The following is a 15,883-nucleotide window of genomic DNA, read 5'->3' on the forward strand; positions in this document are numbered from 1 at the left end:
CCTTCAAGGAAGTCACTCTTGGTATCACCCTTTCTTATTTTTCCTTCCCTGAGACAGTTACTAAATCAGTTTTAGCTCTGAGCAAGTATTTGTGCACAGTCAACATTAACTCAGTGCACTTAATTGTCTCTTTATTGTGTTTTTATTTTTCAGTGGAAGTGTCCCTGCAAGCAAATAGATATGTATGTAACAGTGAAGTCTGCAGTTTGAACACCGGTCTGTGGGCTGTATTTGTATGTAAATTATAAATATTATGGCAGCCTAAAACACAGAACTTTGTCTACTACAATGTCTCCATTTTCTTATACCATAGCAGTCTCATTAGTACTTTCCCCTTAAACTGTGCTAATTTCATTGTTTTTAGCAGTCCACTGTCTCCCTTCCTTAAGTTTATTTCTCGTCTTCTGTAAACACTATTGAGTTCTCAGCCAGTATTTTTCCAGAGCTGAATTGCTACATTCTGGCTTACATTTTCTCATTGTTTTGCTAGTCTATGGGGGTTGAGGCAGACTTCTGGACTTTGCATTTCAAATTCCATAGAAACCTCCTTACATTACACAGTTGTTTAGTCAAGTGCATTTTTTTACTGTTATCACCATTAGTCAGGTCAAGATGATATTGGACGAATTCTCCTATTAAATCTGTGTCCTAGAGCAACAAAATCAAGGCATTCATGTACTAGCACCGAGGCCTTTTAAACTGCATTGTTCCTTTTATTTATCTTTCAGAAGATCTGTGGCTGTTTACATTAAGTCCCTGATTATTTTCTCTGTCTCTTGACAAGTTTTCAACCCGCTTTGTTCACTCTTGCTAATGATTGGGCTCACTCTGCTCCCCTACCCCACCCCCAAATCTCACCCATCACTCTTACTCCACATTTATACTTCCATAGCACCACCACATATTCCTCTACCCAATACCATCAATTCCCTCCTATAGGAAAACAACCAATACAATTACTCCCAATAGTAACAATCACTCTAATTTACCACCCACAACTCTCGATCAAATTATCTTAATCCTTTCCTGCTATAACTATTAAATTGCATCTTTACAACCAACCTACTACCCTCCTAACCTTTTATTATCCTCATTTACAACAAGGATAAAACTCAAGTTAAATAAGATGCCCCTAAGTCAGGTTATGTTACTATTTCTCCTCGTTCTACTGGCCCTCATCACCAATTATCAAATCCACCTCCTTCAAATATTTAGGACTTCAACCAATCCTCACAAAGAATATCAATAGCTACTCAGCCTGTCTTTCTCCATAATACCCTGTCTCTACATCCAAACCATATCTGATTTATTTTTCTATATATATGTTAAAACCAAGCATTCAAATTTATGATCAAATATCAAACCAAAACCAAAATATTACTGGCCACACTCTTCCCTCTGTAAAATATCAATTAAAAAAATTTGCAGAGATGTTTACCCCAACCCTGGTCCAACTGTTCATAAAGTCATCCCTTCCAACCCCAAAATAAACCAGTCACCTAATACATCTCAGCAAAAAAAAAAAAACAGAATCCAAACTCACCTTACAAAATATGAACATAAGAAGTATGTGCAATAAAATCTATGACATACATGCTTAGCTTGCCACATACACTCCTGACATAGTCATAGCTACTGAAACCCGATTAAAAAAAGAAATAAAGGCTAATGAGATCACCCCCCAGATATAATATACTAAGGCATGACAGACAAAACAAGCATGCAAGTGGTGTAACAATCATCTATAAAAATTCAATAACCATCACCTTACTTCCACAGAAAATACCCAAATTTAACAATGCTGAACTACTAGTAACACTCCTAAAAATCAACAACAGGAAAGCTAGATGTTTAATAGCAATTTATATATCACCACGGAATAATGGATGTAGGCCCTAACGGTGTAAGAGATGATTTCTATGGCATGACTTCCTATACTTACTAGTCATTATCGTGTTCATATCATCCTTCTCTAACCTAACATCCAAAAAATCAATTTTCTTATTTGAAACTTGAAATTCAAATCTTAGAAATGAACTGGTACTGTGCAGATAAGTAACATAAAAATAAAATAGATTTTTTGGATGTTAGGTTAGAGAAGGACACGATAATGACTAGTAGGTATAGGAACTCATGCCACAGAAATCATCTCTTACACCGTCAGGGCCTACATCCACCTCGTACCTATAAGAATATTATACATGAACAGGCATTATGATTGTCAAGGTTACATAATAGAAATTAAATGTTTGAGGAAGAAATTGATGTTATGCAACATAAGTTGCATAACAGGGGCTATTCTAGTTGTGAACTGAACAGAGAGCTGCTAGACATAAAAGCAGCTAGGAATGGGAGAGGTAAACCCTATTTTTCAAAGAAATCTTTATCAGAAAAAAAGAGTTAAGACCTCTTCTGGCTTTAGTATGGGAGGGGTGCTCATTACCATGAATTATTCCAGTGACATCAGTTCCATATGTAATATTATAGAGAAGAACTGGCATATTCTTACCTCAGATCATTCTATCAATGGTGTAATAGGTACCAAACCCCGTTTTAGATTTAGAAATAAAAAAACTCTTAACCAGATGTTATGCTATGAGAAAAGTAATAAAACACAGAATGTAGAATTGGGAACATTCACATTTGGGAGTTGTAACTTTTGTTCATTTTAGATAGTGACAAAAGCTTTATACACCCTATAACTAATAAGATATATTTTTCAGGGTAGTGGCAAACTGTTTCACGAGCTATATAGTTTATTTGGCACAGTGTCAGTTTTGTAGACAATTCTATATAGGCAAAACAGATTGTTGCTTTAGGGATAGAATTAGAGAACATATTTGTGACATCAGACAGGCGAATATCTTAAATTCCCTAGCAAAGCATGTTATGGATAAGGGTAAGGATCACTATTTTAAGTTTAAGGTAATTGAAATTATTAAGTTAGGTAAGAAATTGGGAGATATTTTATTGTAGAGGGGGTAAGTTTATTACTTTGAGTATTGCTTAAGTTTCCAAAAAAATAGGAATGACACTTTATAGGCGAAAAAGTTTAGTAAAATACAAAAACATAAGCTCTTTAAGACTAAGTTTAAAATGAAGAAGACCCATATGTTTTAAATGAGTAATAAGGTACTTTATGTCTTATTGGACAGAGAAATGTATGTAATGCATTTGAAAAGTGTTGTTTGTATTGTCTGAAGAAGCAATTTTTGCGAAAGTACTTACCTTGTTTTATTACTTTTATGTTTTTGTATTTTATTAAACCTTTTCGCCTACACAGTGTCATTCCTATTTTTTGGAAACGTAAGCAATACTCAAAGTAAGAAACTTACCCCCTCTACAATAAAATAGCTAAATTTGCCACCAGTCTCCCTCATAGGACCCACCATTGTCTTAGCTTAAAGCAATTAAACTTCCTTGAACTGCACAACTGTCTAACATATTCATAACTAACTGTAGCATAAAAACTCATTCATCATCCAGAAAAATGTCCTGCACTACAAAATGTATTACTACCTTACTGTCCAACAAGGGATCTCCTTTCTAGTAGCAAATTATTATTACTTGCAAAGAAGTCAAATAATGTTGCAGGTGACAGTTTAATTCCAATACATTGCTAAAATCTGGAATAGTATCCCCACACAAATAAAAAACTCTGACAAACTCAGTAGTTTTCGACCAATGCTTAACATCTTAATCAATCCTGGTCTTGTTCATACTCATCCGATGGTTAAAACTTTGTGTTCACTGTACGGTACTCTCTAAATACTCTCCTTAAATGTAACATTCTCAACTTCTTACTGAAATGTCAAAACAATTTTTATACATAACTGCTGCCTGTACAATCCACTAAGTTGCACATTGGCTATCTCTATAGTAACTTCCACCTCTGTAAAATCTTAGCATGTATAAATGTAACTACTGTTTATAAATGTAAATAGAAATGCAACTACTCTGTGTTTGACTGGAACTTAGTGTAATGCAATATAAGCAAATGGAGCTTTTCTCCCTGGCTGTCTGTTGAAAATGGGTATTACCCAGTCGAACTTTCCCAGCAAACAAAGACAAATAAATAAATAAGATTGTTGCATACCACCATTTGCAAAGTCACCATTCTATGGTCGACTTTTTAAATGTTGTTTTGGGTGATTTTGAAAAGTGTCATTCCTGTGCAGGAGTATTCTGCCTGAACTGTTGTTTTTGTACAGTTACATCTTGCACTGACAGCTTTCTTTAAGACATAGTAAACTGATTTATTAGGTGCAAGCATTTCAACCTACTGCGTCATTCTAAGAAGCCTCTGCAGTGCTCCTTGTCTTCTAGCTTTGGTATTTCTGCTTATGTTGTTACTTTTTCTAAATCAGATTTCTGACTAATATGTAAGCAATAATCGATGACATGGTGTGGTATATTGAATATTTACCAATGGTAGGTGTGGTTTAATCACAAGAGCGAAGCCCGAGTGATTAAATAAAGCCAACTGTGGGTAAATTTCAATACACCACAACCACAGAGTCTGTTATTGCTATTATACAATGACATTATTTAAGAAAAAAAAAATACTTTTCTTAAATAATGTCATTGCATAACGCCTCCATGAGACTTTTAACAAATGAGGGAGAGCTGGGAAAGACAAAATAAAAGCATAATCAGGTAAGTTTCTATAGTTTTGCAGAACGTACCTGATTATCCTTTTATTTTTGTCTGTGCCATCTCTCTTGTTCGTCTCACGTCTTTCATTTTCTTTTTTTTTTGTTTGTTTAAAAAAAAGAAAAGTGAAGAAATTCTGAGCTGTACTAATGGGAAAAAGTCCGGGCAAGCAGACCTTCCCACGTTGGTATATTCTCGGATTTACAATGGGCACACTGGTTGGGCTTACCAATCAGCGCGCTCATTTTTTGAATATTAATAGCCAGTCATTGTATAATATAATATAACCCATGCATTTCAGAGCTGTCACTCTTACTTTTCCAGGTGACAATATTTAACTTGAAGTTATGCTGCCTTACTCTGCTGAAGTTCAAATTCATCTTCCAATGCTTAAACCTGAGCACTCTTCCAAGTGTAATTAAAGCACAGCATTAAAGCAGTAATGAATAAAATATAGTTATTTCAAAATTAAGAACATCATCTACAGCAGGTAAACTCTGAGTAAAGTGAACAACTTTTCTTTTTAAAGATCTTTATCGAATCTCACAAAGCAGCATGAAACATCATAGAACAAAAGCAGATTTAAACAATCAGAAAAAAAGTCCATTGAACATAAAGCTTTAGAAATGCAAACAATTCAGTAATCACTGTCTCAGAAAATGTAATTCTTAAGAATGAAGAAATGATGGCCAATGCAAAGATGGCTGACTGGTAGCGGAGTCAAGGAAGGGCTGTATGGTGAGGAATATTAAAGTGCAGGAAAGAGGTAACTATTCAACAGGAATTTTCATTTAATTTCCTTTCAACAATCTTTGGACAGTTTTGGGGAAATGATGGGGCAATATTGAATTTTTCTTGTCAGAATAATTATGTATTTATTTCCTTAAAAAAACACCGAATTCCACTAAACTGTCTCATTCAGAAAGTTCCCTGAAGAAAGATTTTGAGCAAATGCTTGTCTCAATTCAAGGACATTCAGTAAAAATTGTTGATTTCCAAGACAGTTCTGGTACGTCTAGAGCACTGAGGTTTCTGACTGAGACACCTTAAAATCAGGAAAAAAAATCACATACCAGTCTTGGTTGACACTTCAGAGTAATCAAGCATGTTTGTCCATATTGTTTGCATATGGTAGTTCTTATTACTAATTGTCATAAATATTAAGTCATTATTAAGTTTTTGTAATTGTCTTGCGTCCTAAAGGGTAAAAAGTATATATTTTTTTCATACTAGTTGAAGTATCATTCACTGTTTTGTTTTACATAAAGTTTGGCAATTATAATAATGAATAAATTGGCAGGTATGTCTTTATTTTCTGCCATTACTCATGTTTCTTAGCAAGGTGACAGTGACAGTTAAAATGTTTAAGCAGTGTTCTTAATTTATGTTATTATAGCTATCATCTTGTCTGCATGAGTTATTATCGGAAACACCTTTTTTTAGAACAATGAATAATGTAAACACAGTGATCAGCATACTAGGAACAGCAAAAACAACCAATTGTCAGCCATCACAACAATTGTGGGAAGTGGTTAGTAGAAAAACAATAAAAGCATCCACAGTTAAGCACTTTCATCTTTTTGTTAGCAAGACATCATCAGAACTCTGAATACAGCTCAAAATAACTCCATTTAAAATGATACAAATGCAGATACACCTCTAAAACAAATAAATAATCACAAATTACTGATGTAATCAGAAAAAAAACTTTTTAAAGAGTACACAGACTCTGTTGAGTTGTGTAAGTATCCCATGCACACAAAGAAAAAAGTTGTTCCTAATAATTAGCCTCACTAAAACATGCTAACAAAATTTTTTTAAATGATCTGTGCAATGCTTTGCAAATAAATGAAACTGAAATAGTAACGATGTGCCTAAAATTAAAGCACCTCAACATAATCTACTCGCTCTTCTTTTGAGGTTGCTATTGATCAAACTATTCTCATTTAAACCAGAAAAGCTTGTAACTTCAAGCCTGAATTGCCAGTACATTTTCTGGTGAACCAGCTTGTTCTGCCAGTCACCTACAAAGGGAGTATGTTTATTTGTTCTAAAAACCAAGAAAGTGTAAACTTTGTGAAACCAGTACAAACCATGGTATTCCTGACTGATGGACTTTTACCATCTTTACTTTGAATACTGTAAAGATGTTGGTAAATGCACTTGTTTAAAACATTTTTAGTTTTACCCATGTGAAAAGTGAGGCATGATGTGCAGGTATACATGTAAATAACTCTCTGGGAAGAACAACTGAACTTTCCACCATGTCCAGCCATATCAAGTTGCCCTAATAAAGGACCATTGCAGAGTGTATTAATGTAGGGGTATTGATGGCAATGCCCAAATTTCTTAGTAGCTGAAAGTCCAGTACGATGGTCAGTGGGCTTCTCTAAGAAGGATTTTATGTTCCATTTATTTTTGTAAGTAAAAGATAGTAATGCAGGTAAAATGTTTTTGGTGCTTTTGTCACTCTGCAACAAGAACCAATTGTTATGTAAAATCTCCTCAATGTCCTTGACATCCAATGGGTAGTACAGGACCATGTCGCTGTGACTTTCCCCATTGAAATAGTTGTTCTTTCTTACTACTTGGCTTAACCCACTCCTGATAGTTGGAGCATATTTGTGTTTGGAAAAATGGAACATAAAATCCCCTTTGGAGAAGCCCACTGACCACCGTACTAGACTTTCACCTACTAAGAAATGTGGGCATTGCCATCAATGCCTCTACATTAATACACTCTGCAATGGTCCTTTTATTAAGGCAACTTGATATGGCTGGACATGGTGGAAAGTTCAGTTGTTCTTCCCAGAGAGTTATTTACATGTATACCTGCACATCATACCCACTTTTCACATGGGTAAAACTAAAAACGTTTTAAACAAGTGCATATACCGATATCTTTACAGTAGATACTAGATGAAAACTCTTCATTGGCACCTTTTTTGATATGAACATCAAGGTAGTTGATTCTGTCAAGCTTGCATAGATAAATAAACTTAAGAAAGGAAGTACTGGCTTGAAGTATGGAAATAAAATCATCCAGCTCAGCCATGGTGCCTTCTCAAATAATCAATAAGTCATCAAGGTACCTAAAATAACCAATACACTTACCAAAAAGGGGGAGTATAAAAAGTGTTTTCATTTCCCACCTCAAAAGAATAGCATTTACAAATATAAGGGTACATGCTGCCCCCATGGCCACTCAAAGGCCTGCTTGTAATATTCACTCTCAAAGGTCAAGAAGTTGTGACTAAGCACCAGGTCCCTAAAGTCGATGACTAGATCAGCATCAGTCTCAGAGAGGAAAGCAAATTGCCTTACAATTTCCCCAAATCACACAAGTCCCTAATCTTGTGGTATCACTGAAAACAAACTCTGTATGTCAGAAGTCACCAAAAGAAATTCATCTTTAGCTAGAATTACCTTGAGCTTGTCTAAAATATCCCAGGAATTTCTTGTAGTTTGTGAAAAGGAGGAAAAATGTTCTTAAGTTTCTGGTCAATAAAATAGGCCAGGAGTTCCATAACTGATCTCTTGGCAGCTGCAATTAGCCTTAATGGAGGGTTTGATAAACTGGAGTGGATCTCTGGAATTCCAAAGATCTTTGGAATGATGGGAAAATTCACTCTGAGATAATCGTAAAGACCTTGTGAGATTTTGTCAAACAACAGCAGTTCATCCAGTGTTACTTTAATAGCCCTTTAGGGGAGATTGATTTAATTAATGGAAACTGCTTTGTAGACACACTTATCATTTAGCAAGTTCAACATTCACCTAAAATAATCAAACTGGTCCATTATAAACTGACCCCCAACCTGGTCCATTATAAATTGACCCCCACCTTTGTCTGGCTTCATACATCTAGTGTCAAACTTGTGCACAGTATGTTGGGGAAGCTGCATCTCATGGAATGACAAAGTGTAGAATTTTTTTTCTTATGATTAATGTGCAATAATGCACTTATTACTTCTTTACATTGCTTCTCAAAGATGTTAATGATGGGATGCAAAAGGGGGTTTGCTGTACTTTTCCTTTTAAGTCTGTCGGGTATATTACTGTTTAGTTCATTACCAAAAAGCACCTGAAAATTGAGTTTGTGAGTAAACAGCTTGAGATCAAGTAAAGTATCCTCCACCCAAGCTCTAGTGGATGGAATGGAATTGAACCCCTTTAAAATCAAACAATCATGATTGCGGTAATAGACATCTCAGTGTAATTGTCAATGTGGTATCCCAAAAAAGTGGTAACGTTGATACTGTTAGTCTGCTCCCAAATTATATTATCTGTTTAAGCCAAATCGTGGACAATATTATTTGTGAGCGACTAATAGTGTCAACATTACCCCTTTTTTTGGATGCCACATTTACAGTTGCACTGAGATGTCTATTATCCCTGATCATGATAGTTTGATTTCAAAAGGGGGTTCAGTTTCATTCCAACCACTAGAGCTCGGGTGGAGGATACTTTACTTGACCTCAAGCTGTTTATTTGCAAACTTAATTTTCAGGTGCTTTTTGGTAACTAAGTAAACAGTAATATACTAGACAGACTTAAAAGGAAAAGTACAGCAAACCCCCTTTTGCATCCCATCATTAACATCTCTGAGAAGCAATGTAAAGAAGTAATACGTGCATTATTGCACAGTAATAAGAAAAATTTCTACAATTTGAATATCATAATGTTTTTTACAAAAGTTTGGCAATTATAATAATGAATAAATGGCAGGTATGTCTTTATTTGCATTACCATGTTTCTTAGCAAGGTGACAGACAGTTAAAATGTTTAAGAGTGTTTTAATTCATGTTATTATGCTACATCTTGTCTGCATGAGTTATTATCGAAATTTTTAGAACAATAAATAATGTAAAACAGTGACAATCTCAGAACAGCAAAACAACCAATTTTCCCATAAAAATTGTGAAAGTGGTTATAGAAAAACAATAAAGCATCCACTGTTAAGACTTTCATCTTTTGTTAGAAGACATCATCAGAACTCTGAATACAGCTCAAAAACTGCTTTTAAAACAAAATACTAAGCAGATTTTCCTCTAAAACAAAAAAATAATCAAAATTCCTGATGTAATCAGAAAAAGTTTAAATGGACACAGACTATTGTTGTGAAGGTATATACAGGATAGTTTTCCAATACTTAGTGGGACTAAAACATGCTGAAAAAAGTGTATGAATGATCTGTGCAGATGCTTTCAATAAATAAAACTGTAATAGACCTGGTGCTTAAAAGTTAAAATTACAACAGGCTCTACTGGCCTTTTGAGGTTGCTATTGATCAAATATTCTCTTTTAAGGAAAAACTTTTAACTTCGCCTGAATTGCCAGTACATTTTTGTAAACCCCTTGTTGCCTACCTACAATGATTACTTTTATTTTTCTACAAGGCACCAAGGTAAACTTTGTGAATCTAGTACAAACCAGGTATTCCTTTCTGATGGAGTTTACATCTTTACTTTGAATATTCAAATTTGGGAAATGCTTGTATGAAAAAAAATTTTAGTTTTCCCAGTAAAGTGAGGCATGATGTCAGGTATGCAGTAAATAACTCTCTGGGAAACAACTGAACTTTCCACCATGTCCAGCCATATCAAGTGCCCTAATAAAGGACCATTTCAGAGTGTATTAATAGGGTATTGGGCAATCCCAAATTCTTAGTAGCTGAAAGTCCAGTACGATGGTCAGTGGCTTCTCTAAGAAGGATTTTATGTTCCATTATTTTTGTAAGTAAAAGATGTAAGAGGTAAAATGGTTTGGGCTTTTGTCATAGCAACAACATCAATTGTTATGTAAAATCTCCTCAATGTCCTTGAATCCAATGTGGAGTCAGGACATGTGCTGTGACTTTCCATTGAAATTGTTCTTTCTTACTACTTGCTAACCATCCTGATAGTTGACCTATTTGTGTTTGGAAAAATGGAACATAAAATCCCCTTTGGAGAAGCCCACTGACCACCGTACTAGACTTTCACCTACTAAGAAATGTGGGCATTGCCATCAATGCCTCTACATTAATACACTCTGCAATGGTCCTTTTATTAAGGCAACTTGATATGGCTGGACATGGTGGAAAGTTCAGTTGTTCTTCCCAGAGAGTTATTTACATGTATACCTGCACATCATACCCACTTTTCACATGGGTAAAACTAAAAACGTTTTAAACAAGTGCATATACCGATATCTTTACAGTATTCAACGTAAAGATGGTAAAAGTGCCGTAGTCAGGAATGCCATGGTTTGTACTGGTTTCACAAAGTTTAATTTCTTGGTTTTAGAACAAATAAACATTTCTCCCTTTGTAGGTGACTGGCAGAAGAAGCTGTTTCACCAAAAAATGTACTGGCAATTCAGGCTGGAAGCTAGAAGCTTTCCTGGTTTAAATGAGAATATTTCAATCAGTAGCGACCTCAAAAGAAGAGCAAGTAGATTATGCTGAGGTGCTTTAATTTTAGGCACATTGTTGCTATTTCAATTTCATTTATTCGCAAAGCATTGTCGATTTTGTTAGCATTTTTAGTGGTAACATTAGGAACAAGTTTTTCTTTGTGTGCTTGGGATAGTTACACAACTCAACCAGCTGTGTTCTCTGTAAGTTTTTCTTTTTTTGCTGATTACATCACTAATTTGTGATGATTGGTTTGTTTAGAAGTGTGTTTGCATTTGTATCATTTTAGATGGAGTTACTTTGAGCTACATTCAAAGTTCTAATGATATCTTATTAACAAAAGATGAAACTTGTCGATGCTTTTATTGTTTTCTGTTAAACACTTCCTACAATTGTTGTGGTGGAAATTGGTGGCTTTCTGTTCCTAGTTCTGTGTTTCTACCAACACTGGAATTCACCCTTGTTCTTGGCTGAAGTGATCAGTGTGCTGTTCATTCCCACCTACACGGAGTGATGCTGTATACTTTCTTTAGCCTTCTCTGTGAGTTGTCCTATCAGGGACTGTAGCATAACTATGTTTTATTAAGTGCACTTCTTAATATTTGGGCTGGTGATTTTTTTTTGCAATGAAGTTAAATAAAATAATTCCATTTCACACAGGGAGCAGTCATCCTTAAATAAGCAATTACCTAGTATAAGGAAATGTGACCTTGTACATGAACTCATGTATCTAGCATATGTTTTAAAAGTGTCTATTTCGTTAGCGCAAAACATGTATTTTTAACAGTGCCTATTTCGTTAGCGCAAAACATGTATTATATGCCACAGAAGATATTAAATAAATATAATTGTGTTTTCTTAACAATACTTTTATATACTTGGTGTTTGAACTGTTTCTTGAAGTAGATTTCAATGATATGCCCTGAACGCTGATCACTTCAACCAAGAACAAAGGTGAATTCCAGTGTTGGTAGAAACACAGAACTAGGAACATCTGCACAACTGGAAAGGCCGCAGAAATGCCTCACTAAAAGAATCACAGGCCTAAAGCAGATGCCGTATGCTGGCCATCTAAAAAAAACTCCAGCTATACTCTGTCGCTTATCGTCTACTCAGAGGCAATCTCTGCTTAACATACAAGGCCATGTCAAACCCAGAGCTGTTGGACATGCTACACTTAAATAAATGCCAATCCCTCAGAGCCACAAGCTCCAGGGATCTAAACCTTATCATCACAATGAACAAAACATGCTGGAGGGATAGGTTCCTGACCCAGAGACTCCCCAGGCTCTGGAACAGACTGCCCATACATGTCAAGCAGAGCACCTCTTTGGCCGTCTTCAAAAGGAACCTTATTGGATGGGAGATAGAATTCACCTTGGGATCATGTCAGTGCCCTGTTAGACAGGAGTCCGGGGAAGTAAATATTGTGAGAAGAAATAGCCGGGGAATTGTTATAGCTAGGCTTGTATAGGCCCTAGGGCCGATAGCCTAGTGCCAACCTATGAACAGCAACTGTAATATTGATCAATGGACCTTTGGTATATAGTTTACTTATTTTTGTGTATTGTCTTACTTTCTCCTGCAATCTTTAATAATTTTTAAATTGTTTTAGTTAAAAAAAGAGGTTGCACAATACGTTAAAATGTTGTTTCTCAAGATAATATACTGCTATTTTGTTTTTTCATTATTTTCTGTTTCTTAGCATAACATAACTACAGGACTATTTAAACTGTTATCAGCCAAAAATTAAAAAAAATAAAGCTTATTCAGAATATCTCCACAAGACTTCTTTGGTCTGACTACCTATACCGTAAGGTTATCTGATATATTTAGGGAAACCATTTATGGGCCTAAGAGGAGGCCGTGGTTTTTTGTAAAAGCAGGCTTCAGGCAGCTTGACAAAGTGCCTTAGTGGAGGATGCTGTTTTGGCTGCATGGGAACAGGTAGAGATTCCTTCTTTGGTGTGCTGTCAACAGTCTGTTCTTGATTCATTTGTCATGGTTGTTCCAGTACATCGATTGATGCGTTTTGAGGCATCTGTCAGTAGCTTCCCCAAAGAGTACCTGGAAGGAAGGAAAAATTACAAAATGTTATTCTTCACTTGAAGTTTTTATACTTATTAATATATAATTTTGAAATAATGTGTTATTTAGTTTACTAAGAAGATTTAATGTTTTCCTGATTGAAATTTAACTGATTACTCCAGATCTCTTTTGGATTTGGAGGGGTGCAAGACTGGCCTGGCTGCTCTGCCCCCGCTAACTGAAAGCCCTGACAGAGTACAATAGCTTTAAATGTATGTGAAAGTGTTGGACACAAAATCAGAAAGTTGCAGTGACTAAGAGGTATTCCGGCTGAGTTTGTACATAGTTAATTAATAAAACATGACTGATGATTCTGTCTTTGTGCAGCATGTTTGGAGGTTTTATGTTTATTGGTGAATATTATGATAGGTTTGCTTGAACTCTTGCCATACTTTCTTTGTGAAGTTGTGTCTTGCTGGCTCATTATTTTAACCTTCACATTTACAATTTTTAGCACAGGAAAACCTCATATGTTATTTGTAGTATTGCCTTCTTTCTGTCCCACTAGCGTCATAAACATGTTGATTTCTGAATAGTTTTTACTTCAGTGCCAGTCATTCTAGGTAAATGTTGAACTTGCTACATGATAAGTGTGTCTACAAAGCAGTTTCCATTAAATCTTGCCTTTAAGATTTAGGCAAGTAACACTTGATGATCTGCTGTTACTCGACAAAATCTCACAAGGTCTTTGCAATTATCTTGGAGTGGATTTTCCCATCATTCCAAAGATCTTTGGTATTCCAAAGATGCACTTCAATTTATTAGACCCTCCATTAAGGCCAATTGTAACTGCCAAGGGGTCAGTTACAGAACCCAAGACTGAGTTTATTGACCAGAAACTTAAGAACATTTTTCCCTCTTTTCTGCACATTATAAGAAATTCCTGGGATCTTTTAGACAAGCTCAAGGTAATTCCAGCTAAAGATGAATTTCTGTTGGTGAGGTGGGATATACAGTGTTTGTTTTCAGCAATGCCACATGATGTGGGACTTGAGTGGTCTGGGGAAAGTGTAAGGCAATTTGCTTTCCTCTCTGAGACTGATCTAGTCATCGACTTTATGGACCTGGTGCTTAGTCACAAGGGTGAAAATTACAAGCAGGCGTTTGAGTGGCCATGGGGGCAGTGTGTGCCCCTATATTTGTGAATGCTGTTCTTTTGAGGTGGGAATTAAAAACACTCTTTAAACTCCCCCTTTTCGGTAAGTGTATTGGTTATTTCAGGTACCTTGATGACTATTTGATGATTTGACCCAATGATTATTTGACAAGGCACCATGGCTGAGCTGGATGATTTTATTTAGCAACTCCAAGCCAGTACTTCCTTTCTCAAGTTTACTTATCTATGCAAGCTTGACAGTATCAACTACCTGATGTTTATATGAGAAAAGGTGCCAACAAAGAGTTTTCATCTAGTATCTACAGGAAGACAACATACTGCAACACATTTCTTTTCTTTACCAGCTGCCACCTCCTCCACCAGAAGAAGGGTGTGGGCAAGAGCCAAACCATAAGGGCTTCCCATTTCACATCAGAAGACACAGAGTACCTGAATCAACCTAAGAAGTTGAGATCCATGTTTTTGGACTGTAGCTATCCCTCTCTCTTCTTGGATTCTATAATAGATGAAATATGGGCTGAGAAGAAACACAAATATGCTCCAGATATCAGGAGTGGGTTAAGCCAAGTAGTAAGAAAGGACAACCATTTAGATGGGGAGAGTCACAGCAACATGGTCCTGTACTAAATGTTGGATGTCAAGGACATTGAGGAGATTTTGCATAACAATTGGTTCTTGTAGCAGAGTGACAAAAGCACCAAAAACATTTTACCTGCATTACTGTCTTTTACTTACAAAAATAAATGGAACATAAAATCCCCTTTGGAGAAGCCCACTGACCACCGTACTAGACTTTCACCTACTAAGAAATGTGGGCATTGCCATCAATGCCTCTACATTAATACACTCTGCAATGGTCCTTTTATTAAGGCAACTTGATATGGCTGGACATGGTGGAAAGTTCAGTTGTTCTTCCCAGAGAGTTATTTACATGTATACCTGCACATCATACCCACTTTTCACATGGGTAAAACTAAAAAAGTTTTAAACAAGTGCATATACCGATATCTTTACAGTATTCAATGTAAAGATGGTAAAAGTGCCGTAGTCAGGAATGCCATGGTTTGTACTGGTTTCACAAAGTTTAATTTCTTGGTTTTAGAACAAATAAACATTTCTCCCTTCGTAGGTGACTGGCAGAAGAAGCTGTTTCACCAAAAAATGTACTGGCAATTCAGGCTGGAAGCTAGAAGCTTTCCTGGTTTAAATGAGAATATTTCAATCAGTAGCGACCTCAAAAGAAGAGCAAGTAGATTATGCTGAGGTGCTTTAATTTTAGGCACATTGTTGCTATTTCAATTTCATTTATTCGCAAAGCATTGTACAGATTTTTGTTAGCATTTTTAGTGGGGCTAACATTAGGAACAAGATTTTTTCTTTGTGTGCTTGGGATAGTTACACAACTCAACCGAGCCTGTGTTCTCTGTAAGTTTTTCTTTTTTTTTGCTGATTACATCACTAATTTGTGATGATTGGTTTGTTTGAGAAGTGTGTTTGCATTTGTATCATTTTAGATGGAGTTACTTTGAGCTACATTCAAAGTTCTAATGATATCTTATTAACAAAAAGATGAAAGCGCTTAATTGTCGATGCTTTTATTGTTTTTCTGTTAAACACTTCCTACAATT

The sequence above is a fragment of the Protopterus annectens genome, chromosome 2.part0, assembly GCF_019279795.1.
Source record: "Protopterus annectens isolate FY-2018-M chromosome 2.part0, PAN1.0, whole genome shotgun sequence".
Lineage (NCBI taxonomy): Eukaryota > Metazoa > Chordata > Ceratodontiformes > Protopteridae > Protopterus > Protopterus annectens.